An 11,955-nucleotide genomic window follows, 5' to 3' on the forward strand; every position below is an offset into this window, starting at 1 on the left:
TGGGCAAGGAATACATATAGTGGGAAAACATTTCCCTTTCCATTCAGTGCTCCCAAAGCCACTGACTCATCTGAGTTTCCTAGAATCAAAGTTTTCTACCTCACCAGCCTTATTCACCTCTGTTCCCCATCTACTTCTCTCTGCACAAACTCTGCACAAACTGGCTTCTCCTTCAGCACTCCACCATCTTGGCTGCTTCTCCTCTCCTCCACGTGGCCTTTCTCTGCTCTCCTTCAGCATGGGCTCCTCTGCCCCATTTTATACTGTAGAAATCAAAACCCTTTAATCCAATATACAAACAAGAAAGTCTCTGATACAAAGTCACTTATCTGAGGCATAATGAGATTCCTCATGAGTGCACCACCCTACATCATGCAACAGTCAAGGGTGTGGGAAAAAGCTTAGTCTTAAAACTAAGACAGGCTATAAGGACCCTGCCTGCTTAGAGTCTGTCCCCCACACCCAATGCAAACTATAAGTGAGCAAGCATATACATCATATTTACAAACTTATTTGACCAACACACCCCAATCGAGATCCATCTAGCAATCCTGTCTGGGGCCAATGCTCTGCCCATCTAGAGCCATGCTCACAACCTAGCTATTTTTAGCACCTAGGATGAAGGCTGCACAAAGCCATCCTCAGCATCCAGGACACTGTGCTTGAACCAATCCAGCCATAGCTATGGGAGAGGAAGAGAGAGAAAGAGAGAGAGAGAGAGAGAGAAAGAGAGAGAGAAGTAGCAGGGGGACTTAATCAAAATTAAACTTTTGTGCTCCATGTGATATCATCAGTGAAAGGAAGAGACAACCCACGCAAAGGGATAAATATTGCCAAATAACATATCTGATAAAGGACTTATGTCTAGAGTATGTGAAACTTATATATATAAAATAAGAAATAAAAACAAAAAACCCAATTGACAATGGAGAAAGGACATTTGTACAGATATTTTCCCAAAGTATATACACAAATGATTATCAAGCTCATGAAAGATATTCTAAATCACAATAAGAAACCACTTCACACCCACTTGGATTACTATATTAAAAAACAGAACAAAATAAAAAATCACCTGTGTTGGCTAGGATACAGAAAAACTGAAACTCTCATACCCTGCTGGTTGGAATGTAAAATGGTACAGTTTGCAGTTCCTCAAAATATTAAACAGAGTTACCATACATTCCCAGCAATTCCTCTTTTAGGTACGTATACACTCAAGAGAATTGAAAACATATGTACACAGAAAAACACTGGTACACAAATGTTCATAGCAGCATTATTCATGACTAACAAAAAGTAGGGGAAAAAACCCAGATGCTGATCAACTGATAAATGGATGAAACACCTTCAATATCAGTGCAAAGAAATATTTGGCCATAAAAAGGAATCGAGTTCTGACACACGCTACAACGTGGATGAACCTTGAAAACAGTGTTTAAGTGAAAGAAGCCAGACACAGAACACACATATTGTATGATTTCATTTATGTGAAATATCCAGCATAGGCAAACCCCTAGAGCAGGGGTCCCCAAACTATGGCCCGCAGGCCGCATGCGGCCCCCTGAGGTCATTTATCTGGACGGGCACCTCTTTCATTGGTTGGTGGTCAGTGAGAGGAGCACATTAATTGACCATCTCATTAGCCAAAAGCAGGCCCATAGTTCCCATTGAAATACTGGGCAGTTTGTTGATTTAAATTTACTTGTTCTTTATTTTAAATATTGTATTTGTACCCATTTTGTTTTTTTACTTTAAAATAAGATATGTGCAGTGTGCACAGGGATTTGTTCATAGTTTTTTTTATAGTCTGGCCCTCCAATGGTCTGAGGGACAGTGAACTGGCCCCCTGTGTAAAAAGTTTGGGGACCCCTGCCCTAGAGACAGAAAGTAAATTAGTGGTTACCAAGACTGGGGCACTGCACATGTGGAGGGTTAACAAGAAATCGACAGTGACTGCTAATAGGTATGGAGTTTCTTTGAGAGGGCAATGAAAATGTTTTAGAATTAATGCTGATTGTGTTGTACAACATCTAAATAGTTTGATATGAAAAAATACCCATTAAGAAAACCACAATTTTGATTTTCATATTAAATCCACCCAATTCTAAAGGAATTCAAGCCAAAATAATAAAAATGCTTCAGTTAGCAGTTGTTTGTTTGTTTGTTTCTTTGTTTTTTGTTTTACTTTTGTAGCAAGTAAAGGAAGAAATTATTGGCAGTGCATCAGGGGGTTAGCCCGGGATGAGCTGCCGCTGCCCATTGCTGCCCTGGTTGCAAGTCTCCCTCCTTAGGAGACAGAGAGGCAAGGGAATGACACCTGGGAGGAAGAAAAGGGGGAGGAGGAGGGAGGAGGTGTGGGTTTGTAAGGTTCCATTCTTTATTCCTTCAATTTATTAAAGCTCAAATACCCTCAAAGTCAAGATTTCTGATATATTTATATTCTATACTGGAACAATGTGATATATCCATATTCTATATCATTCTCTGCTTTGTCCAGTATCAGGGCCTGTTGTTTTAGTTCCTGTAGGGCTTTTCTCACATGCTGGAATTATTTAGTGTATTGATTTATTTACTCCTTATTCTCTGCCTTTTCCACTAGAATGTGCACTTCATTATTAATGATAGGAACCATGTCTATCATTTTCATTAGTTTCTAGCATGGTACCAGACATGAATTGGTATTCGTGAAAAAAAAAAATAAATGTATTTTGTGTTCTTTTGCTTTTATATGACAAACACCTGCAGTTATAGATGTCATCATTTAGTGAGTTATTTATCTTTGAGGGAGAGCTATTATTGTATTTTTTTTCTGGTTGTTATAGCAACCCACTGGTCTCCAGAGCAACGAGTTAATTCTGATGCTCTTCTTTTCCCAGAAGACCACAGTATTTTTAATCATGAAATAATGATGCTATTACAAATCATGTTTCTCACACTATAAATGGGCATTAAGAAATTATGTCTTTACCTTTTATAAAAATGTCAGACAATTAGACAATTAGAAAGGAAACACATCTGTTCAAATCAATAAATGCTAGGAAAAATAAAACAGGATGACACACATCTCCACTCCTAATTGTTTCATATTTCCTCAAAATACTCTGCCTTTGCACAAACATCTGCAAATCTAGTGGGGTGGTCCATCCTAGTTTTTGTTGAAGTGTTTTTTAATTCAATAATTCTACTTGATTTTTTAATCGATTTTAGAGAGAGAGACAGAAACACTGATTTGTTGTTCCATTTATTTATGCATTCATTGGTTGTTTCTTGTATGTATCCTGATGAGGGGTCTACAACCTTGGTACATAGTAAGGTGACCAATCGTCCTCCTTTAGGGAGGACAGTCTTTCTTTTGCAAGTTCCATCCTCCCTCGAAAAGTGTCCTCTTACATGTCCTCCTTTTTTATATTGGAAGACTAATCTGTAAATATCCATATTCGATCAATGCAGAGTCAATCCATTACATGTGATGTGACACACTTGTATCTAAATGAGTACTTTTTCTTACAATTATTATTAAAAATTATTAGGCATGTAAGTATAATTACAATATAAATTATTACAAATGTTTTTATTATGCATTTATCATATTATAGTGTATTATTGTTGCAATGAATAAAATGTTTCTTTTATTTATGATATTGTTTTCTTCAATTTATTTTTGTCCTTTTCATTGTAAAAAGGTTGGTCACCTTATATATAGCGATGATATTCTAACCAACTGAGCTACCTGGCCAGGGCTGTATGGAAATTTTAAAAGGTAATTGTAATAAACTCTAAAGAGCTCTGTTACATCGTAAATATTTCCCCTCATTGCCTGTTATTTAAATTTACATATTAAATCTGCAAATGATAATAGTCTTACAAAAATTGAGATTTTTCCCTGAAAAGGTCCAATATAAGACACCTCTTTATCGCTCCTAACCACCCTCACATTTTAGGGAAAGGAACTGAGAAAGGTTTTATTAAATTGGGGTTGTCATCATAGAATATTCATTATTATCTATTCAATAAAACAGTTTAATCTGGGCCATTCAACTAACCATGAATATAGTTTTTAAAAGGTAGAATCTAGCCCTAGCTGGTTAGCTCAGTTGGTTCGAGTGTTATCCTGATACACCAAGGTTGTGGGTTTGATTCTTCAGAAAGGACACATACAAGACTCAACAAATGAATCAATAAATAAGTGGAAAAAATTGATGTTTCTCTCTCCCTCTCTCTTAAATCAATAAATATAATAAAATAAATTGAATATCTAAACATAATTTTAAAAATATAAATAAAATAAGCCTGACCAAGCAGTGCGCAGTGGATAGAGCGTCGGACTGCGATGCGGAGGACCCAGGTTCGAGACCTCAAGGTCGCCAGCTTGAGCGTGGGCTCATCTGGTTTGAGCAAGGCTCACCAGCTTGAGCCCAAGGTCACTGGCCCCAGCAAGGGGTTACTTAGTCTGCTGAAGGCCCGCAGTCAAGGCACATATTAGAACGCAATCAATGAACAACTAAGGTGTCACAACGAAAAATTAATGATTGTTGCTTCTCATCTCTCTCCATTCCTGTCTGTCTGTCCCTATCTATCCCTCTGTCACTGTAAAATAAAATAAAATAAAATAAAAAGCAGAGTCTATTTTATAGTGATGGATATATATATAGATATATATATATACTGATTTCTATCTATCTATATATCTATATCTATATATCTATATATCTATCTATATATCTACATCTCTCTCTCTCTCTCTCTCTCTATATATATATATATATATATATATATATATATATATACACTATCTGTATTTTCTTTTCTATAGTGTATGGCCAGTGGCTGCTGATGTCGTGGCCATGCAGGTTCTCATTGGATTTGAGGAGATGGTAAAGAAACAGTAGAGCCAAAAAATGGTGGGCCATTCCATTTATTAAAGTTTTTTACAGGCGGATGAGCAAACAGGCAGGAAGACCACTTCCCTCTCATTCAGGGCTCCCAAAGCCCGGTCACATTCTCCAGTTTCACAACCCCGGATACCTTCCCTGGTTCCTCCTGGAATCAAAGGCCCTCACCAACCTCAGTGGGGCTCCCAAAGCCCCTCAACTCCAGTTCCACATCTGCACTCCTTCCCCTCTCCTACAAAACCCAGACTGGAGGAAAAAAATCCCTTCTCCAGCAAACATTAGTAATACAGTGGACCCTCCCAAACAGGAAGGTAATCCACAGTTTGCAATCTGCCACCCTGAGGGCAAGCACTGTGTAGCAGAAATCAACCTACAAAGGATAGACACTCAAATAACTTAATCAATGAAGAATTTATTAAAGTTTGGGGAGCACGTGGGGTTTGTAGCTCCAAAACATGGGCTCCCTGAAGTTGACTTTCTTACAGGTTATACATGTATATCCATCACCTAATGTCAAATCATTCTCCATCCCCTTATATTTGTCCTTCTTTACACCCTTTCCCAAAGCCCTCTCCACCTCCCCTACATCTCCTTACACCCTTACACCTCACTGCAGTCTTATCTATGTCCATGAATCTCTGCTTTGTATCTCACCTCTGTGTGAAATCATATCGTTTTTAGCTTTTTCTGATTTACTTATTTCACTCAGTATAATGTTCTCAAGGTCCATTCACGTTGTTGTGAATGAGCCTATGTCATGATTTCTTATGACCGAGTAGTATTTCATTGTATATATGTACCACATCTTCTTTATCAAATCCTCTATGGAGGGGCATTTTGGTTGATTCCATGTCTTGGCTTCTGCCACCAGCTCAGCAATGGGTGTGCACAAAAGGAAGGCGCTTGTTGGGCAGATAAAATAGATTATGCTTGTTGGAATCCATGGGAGTCCGAAAGACCAGAGTAACAGGCTTTATTGAAATAAAGAAAGAACAACAACATATTAAAAAAATAATACATCATGATCAAGTGGGATTCATCCCAGAATCTCAAGGATGGTTCAACATATGTAAAACGGTTAACGTAATACACCATATCAACAAAACAAAGAACAAAACCCACATGATCTTATCAATAGACGCAGAAAAGGCTTTCGATAAAATACAACACAATTTTATGTTTAAGACTCTCAACAAAATGGGTATAGAAGGAAAATATCTCAACATGATAAAAGCCATATATGATAAACCATCAGCCAACATCATATTAAATGGCGTAAAACTGAGGACTTTCCACCTTAAATCAGTAACAAGACAGGGTTGTCCACTCTCTCCACTATTATTTAACGTGGTGCTAGAAGTTCTGGCCAGAGCAATCAGACAAGACAAAGAAATAAAAGGCATCCACATCGGAAAAGAAGAAGTAAAGGTATCACTTTTTGCTGATGATATGATCCTATACATCGAAAACCCAAAGGACTCCACAAAAAGATTACTCGAAACAATAAACCAATACAGTAAGGTCGCAGGATACAAAATCAACATACAAAAGTCCATAGCCTTTCTATATGCCAACAATGAAATATTAGAAAACAAACTCAAAAAAATAATCCCCTTCACGATTGCAACAAAAAAAATAAAATACCTAGGAATAAACATAACAAAGAATGTAAAGGACCTATATAATGAAAACTACAAGGCATTGCTAAGAGAAATAGGAAAAGACACAATGAGATGGAAAAATATTCCTTGTTCTTGGATAGGAAGAATAAATATAATTAAAATGGCCATATTACCCAAAGTAATATATAAATTTAATGCAATTCCCATCAAAATTCCTATGACATTTTTTAAAGAAATGGAACAAAAAATCATAAGATTTATATGGAACTATAAAAAACCCCGAATAGCTAAAGCAATCCTAAGGAAAAAGAATGAAGCTGGGGGCATTACAATACCTGACTTTAAACTATATTATAGGGCCACAATAATCAAAACTGTATGGTATTGGCAGAAAAATAGACACTCAGACCAATGGAACAGAATAGAAAGCCCAGAAATAAAACCACATATATATGGTCAAATAATCTTTGATAAGGGGGCCAACAACACAAAATGGAGAAAAGAAAGCCTCTTCAACAAATGGTGTTGGGAAAACTGGAAAGCCACATGCAAAAGAATGAAACTCGACTACAGCCTGTCCCCGTGTACTAAAATTAATTCAAAATGGATCAAAGACCTAAATATAAGATCTGAAACAATAAAGTACATAGAAGAAGACATAGGTACTAAACTCATGGACCTGGGTTTTAAAGAACATTTTATGAACTTGACTCCAATGGCAAGAGAAGTGAAGGCAAAGATAAATGAATGGGACTACATCAGAATAAAAAGTTTTTGCTCAGCAAGAGAAACTGATATCAAAATAAACAGACAGCCAACTAAATGGGAACTGATATTTTCAAACAATAGCTCAGATAAGGGCCTAATATCCAAAATTTACAAAGAACTCATAAAACTCAACAACAAACAAACAATCCAATAAAAAAATGGGAAGAGGACATGAACAGACACTTCTCCCAGGAAGAAATACAAATGGCCAACAGATATATGAAAAGATGCTCATCTTTATTAGCTATTAGAGAAATGCAAATCAAAACTACAATGAGATACCACCTCACCCCTGTTAGATTAGCTATTATCAACAAGACGGGCAATAGCAAATGTTGGAGAGGCTGTGGAGAAAAAGGAACCCTCATACACTGTTGGTGGGAATGTAAAGTAGTACAACCATTATGGAGGAAAGTATGGTGGTTCCTCAAAAAACTGCAAATAGAACTACCTTATGACCCAGCAATCCCTCTACTGGGTATATACCCCAAAACCTCAGAATCATTGATACGTAAAGACACATGTAGCCCCATGTTCATTGCAGCACTGTTCACAGTGGCCAAAACATGGAAACAACCAAAAAGCCCTTTAATAGAAGACTGGATAAAGAAGATGTGGCACATATACACTATGGAATACTACTCAGCCATAAGAAATGATGACATCAGATCATTTACAGCAAAATGGTGGGATCTTGATAACATTATACGGAGTGAAATAAGTAAATCAGAAAAAAACAAGAACTACATGATTCCATACATTGGTGGAACATAAAAACGAGACTAAGAGACATGGACAAGAGAGTGGTGGTTACCAGGGGTGGGGCGAGGGAGGACGCAGGAGGGAGGGAGGGAGAGAGTTAGGGGGAGGGGGAGGGGCACAGAGAAAACTAGACAGAGGATGACGGAGGACAATCTGACTCTGGGTGAGGGGTATGCAACATAATTTAATGACAAAATAACCTAGACATGTTTTCTTTGAATATATGTACCCTGAATTATTAATGTCATCCCATTAACATCAATAAAAATTTATTTAAAAAAAAAAGAAAGAAAGAAAGAAACCCTGTCGGGCACTTCTCCTGGGGGAGAAGAGCACCAGTTACAGACTAGGGGCGAGTTATATAGTATCTGGGAGAGCCTGAGGGGATACTGAGGCAAAAGTTCTAGTATGCCGGAATGCTCCTCTCCGGGGGCCTTGCCAGTTTCTTGGAATTCCTCTGTCTCAGGGGCAATAGTCCAGTAAGGGTGAGGTCTGACAGATAAGCAGAACATCAAGAGGGCAGTTTGGAAATCACATATTTATCATTTCTCAACTCTGTAGTTACATATAAAAGAAAGGCAGTTATTAATTTTATAATATATGGTGAGTGGTGATAAGGAGAAAGAGGAGAAAAAATTGGAAAATTATTGCTTCTTCTGGAGAGAACTCAAGGAAAGAACCTTGCCAAGCCAAATCCCTCATGCAGTTAAGGAAGTCATCAATTTCCATGCTGTAAGGTCTGAACCAGGCGATGTCTCTGAAAACCTGAGTGAGGAAGTAAAAATATTTGCGAGGTAATAATTGTGAATTCCTTGCTGTGAGTGCTGAGCGGACAGAGTGACATGGTCTCCTGGATAAGCCTAATGAGACATGCTGGTCTGGTTCCTCTCGAATGGGAGGACATGTGGAGATTTTTAGAGACAGGGAACCTGTTGGTATAAGTTTTTAGAAGGACTGAATATGTGTGGTTAAAAGGAAGGGGGTTTGGAGAACATTCAGGAGGGAACTTCTCAGGCTGAGGGGTGACTTCTTCCTGCTGTAATCCCTACCCATTTGATATTTTTCTTGTGAAGTTCTCCTTGGGGTATTGGGGAATAGGAGTGTAGGAGCATTTGATTGTAGGTAATCCTAGAGAGTTCTCTCATCCGGGCCTGTAGAAACTTGATAAAGAAAGAGGCAAGTATTTGAAGGTCAGGAATGCAGAGATAAGGAGGGTTGTATAGCGGGGTGGGGGGGTGAAAGTTCTTCCATGGTAAAACTAGAGATATTTTTTCCTGGCAGACCTGGAGAGAGAAGTTAGCTTGAGCTAAAAGAAATGTTTCATGTCCATGTGTAGGCTCTTCTTCAGCCAAGAAGACTCAGCGATCTTGTCCCCTTACTATGTGAAGGGTAAAAAGATTGAAAAACGTTAAGACGTTAAGAGGTGAATGCTATTCATTCTCCTAGTTCTTCAGGGATATGGGAGAGCTTTAGGGTTAGGGGACCTGTAGGGGTTGAAAGATAGGATTTAGTAGGTTTGCTGATACAGGGTTTCAGATTTTTCTGTTTCGTGAGGGCAGGTTTCAGGGTTGGTGTGTAGGGTTAGGTAGATTTTTCCAATTTTCTAATTGGCGAAGGTCTGCATGTGGTTCTGTAAGAAACTAGTGAAGAAATGTAAGAGGCAGGGTTTTAAACTTAGAAAAATAAATAGGAGAGTGAGTGGACTAATGAAAGGCCACCCAGGTTGTGTGAAACCACTGATTCCATGTATACAAATTTGCTAGGCTTCAGAGAGAGAGAGAGTAGGAATAAGACAGGGAAGTGGCCAGTCTTCCTGCCCCTAGACTTACTTTTTTAAAGATTCCTAAAGCAACAAGAAGAGGAATTACATGTACAGCTAGTTTGGTCTTTAGATTGACAGGTAGTGTACTAGGAACTGGAAGAGGTTCATGAGGTGGGATTAGGTTGATATTTGGGGTGAGATAGATTAGGGTACAGGTTTCTGTTCAATTAGTAGGGAGACACATATAGGTGTTGGTCCCACATGAGTAGAAAGCCCCTGATTGGGTGAGGCAGGCCTAGAGGTGAATAGAGAATGGAAGGACAAGGGGTTGGTTTTGTTTCTCTGTTTCTGAGCTCCAGATGGTCAGGGTGGAGGAAAGAGTCACCCTTAGCAGCAGTGGGAGTTGTCAAGATCACGGTGTGTGGACCTGTCCACGTGAAAGTCAGTCCTTGGGTAATGTAATGCTGGAAGCACCTCTTGGACAGTCTTTGAACAGTTTGCTGAGTAACATGTAAATCCTGCAAGTACTTAGGGGAAGGGTGGTTATATTTCTACACTTTGTAGCTAGAGTTTAAGTCCTAGTGACAACTGCTTCTAGTTGGAATTAGCAGCAGGTCCCAGCCTACAATAGGCATGGGGCATTGAGACAAGAGGAATAAAGGAAGGGGGAGGGGGAGGGGTACAAAAAAACTAGATAGAAGGTGACGGAGGACAATCTCTCTTTGGGTGATGGGTATGCAACAGAATTGAATGAAAAGATAACCTGGACATGTTTTCTTTGAATATATGTACCCTGATTTATTTATGTCACCCCATTAAAATAAAAATTTATTTATATAAAAAAAGAGGAATAAAGGAGATACTGTACTTCAAATAAAGTAACAAAATCAATACCCACAGTAGAGATCTTTAAGGGATAAATAAAATTCAAATATTCAAGCGAGGCATAGTAGATGGCCCTTGTGTTTATGAGAAATGAGATCAGTTTATCTGAGATCAGTTTATCTGCTACTTGGAAGAAATACCTTAGGCTTGTGAACAATGTCCTTGGGCCTTCAGTGGCAATTCCCAGCATGCTGGGCAAGATCAGGTCACAGGTAGCTGGAGCAGGGCTAGAAGAGACTGAATTCTTCCTCCATGGAGCAAGAGGGCAGCTTACCTTCTCGTGTCCTTCTTTCTACAGCAGAGGTGTGTCCCTTGATGGGGCCGGGAAGCCTGGCAGGCTTCAGTTCAATGGCCTTTTTTCTACTCTTGAAGTAGGGTCCTGATAGAATCCTATGAAGCCCTTTAGAGCGCTGAAGCCTTTAGAGCATATGCCAAATCTGGTATTTCCTGACTTCTTTTGGGCCTTATTTACCTTTTCTCTTACCTCCTTGGTCATTATAGACCTTAAAAGCCATGCTCAGAAGATCTCACTGAGGGGCTTGACTAAGAGCAAAATTGAGAATTCACTGTTTAAAGAAACCTATTAGGCCCTGGCCAGTTGGCTCAGCGGTAGAGCGTCGGCCTGGCATGCAGGAGTCCCAGGTTCGATTCCCAGCCAGGGCACATAGGAGAAGCACCCATCTGCTCCTCCACCCCTTCCCCTCTCCTTCCTCTCTGTCTCTCTCTTCCCCTCCCGCAGCCAAGGCTCCATTGGAGCAAAGATGGCCCGGGCGCTGGGGATGGCTCCTTGGCCTCTGCCCCAGGCGCTAGAATGGCTCTGGTCGTGGCAGAGCGACGCCCTGGAGGGGCAGAGCATCGCCCCCTGGTGGGCAGAGCGTCACCCCTGGTGGGCGTGCTGGGTGGATCCCGGTTGGGCGCATGTGGGAGTCTGTCTGACTATCTCTCCCCGTTTCCAGCTTCAGAGGAATACAAAAAAAATAAAATAAAATAAAAAAAATAAAGAAGCCTATTAGACCAAGGAAAGAAAAGATTTGATCTGTGGTGGTAGGTGGTTGGAGACTGTGGAGGGTCTGAGTTCGATCTAGGGTGAGACCTCAGGTGGTGGGGGTTAAGGCAATGCCTAGATAGACTACAGACTGAGAATGAAGTTGAGCCTTAGCAGAGAAGACACAATATCCCCTCATGGCGAGGAAGTTAAGAAGGGTGGTGGTGTGTCTCCTTTGTCTCCTTGAGGCAGGCAGGGAGAGACTACAGAGGAGTA

This window comes from Saccopteryx leptura, chromosome 4 (assembly GCF_036850995.1).
Source record: "Saccopteryx leptura isolate mSacLep1 chromosome 4, mSacLep1_pri_phased_curated, whole genome shotgun sequence".
Lineage (NCBI taxonomy): Eukaryota > Metazoa > Chordata > Mammalia > Chiroptera > Emballonuridae > Saccopteryx > Saccopteryx leptura.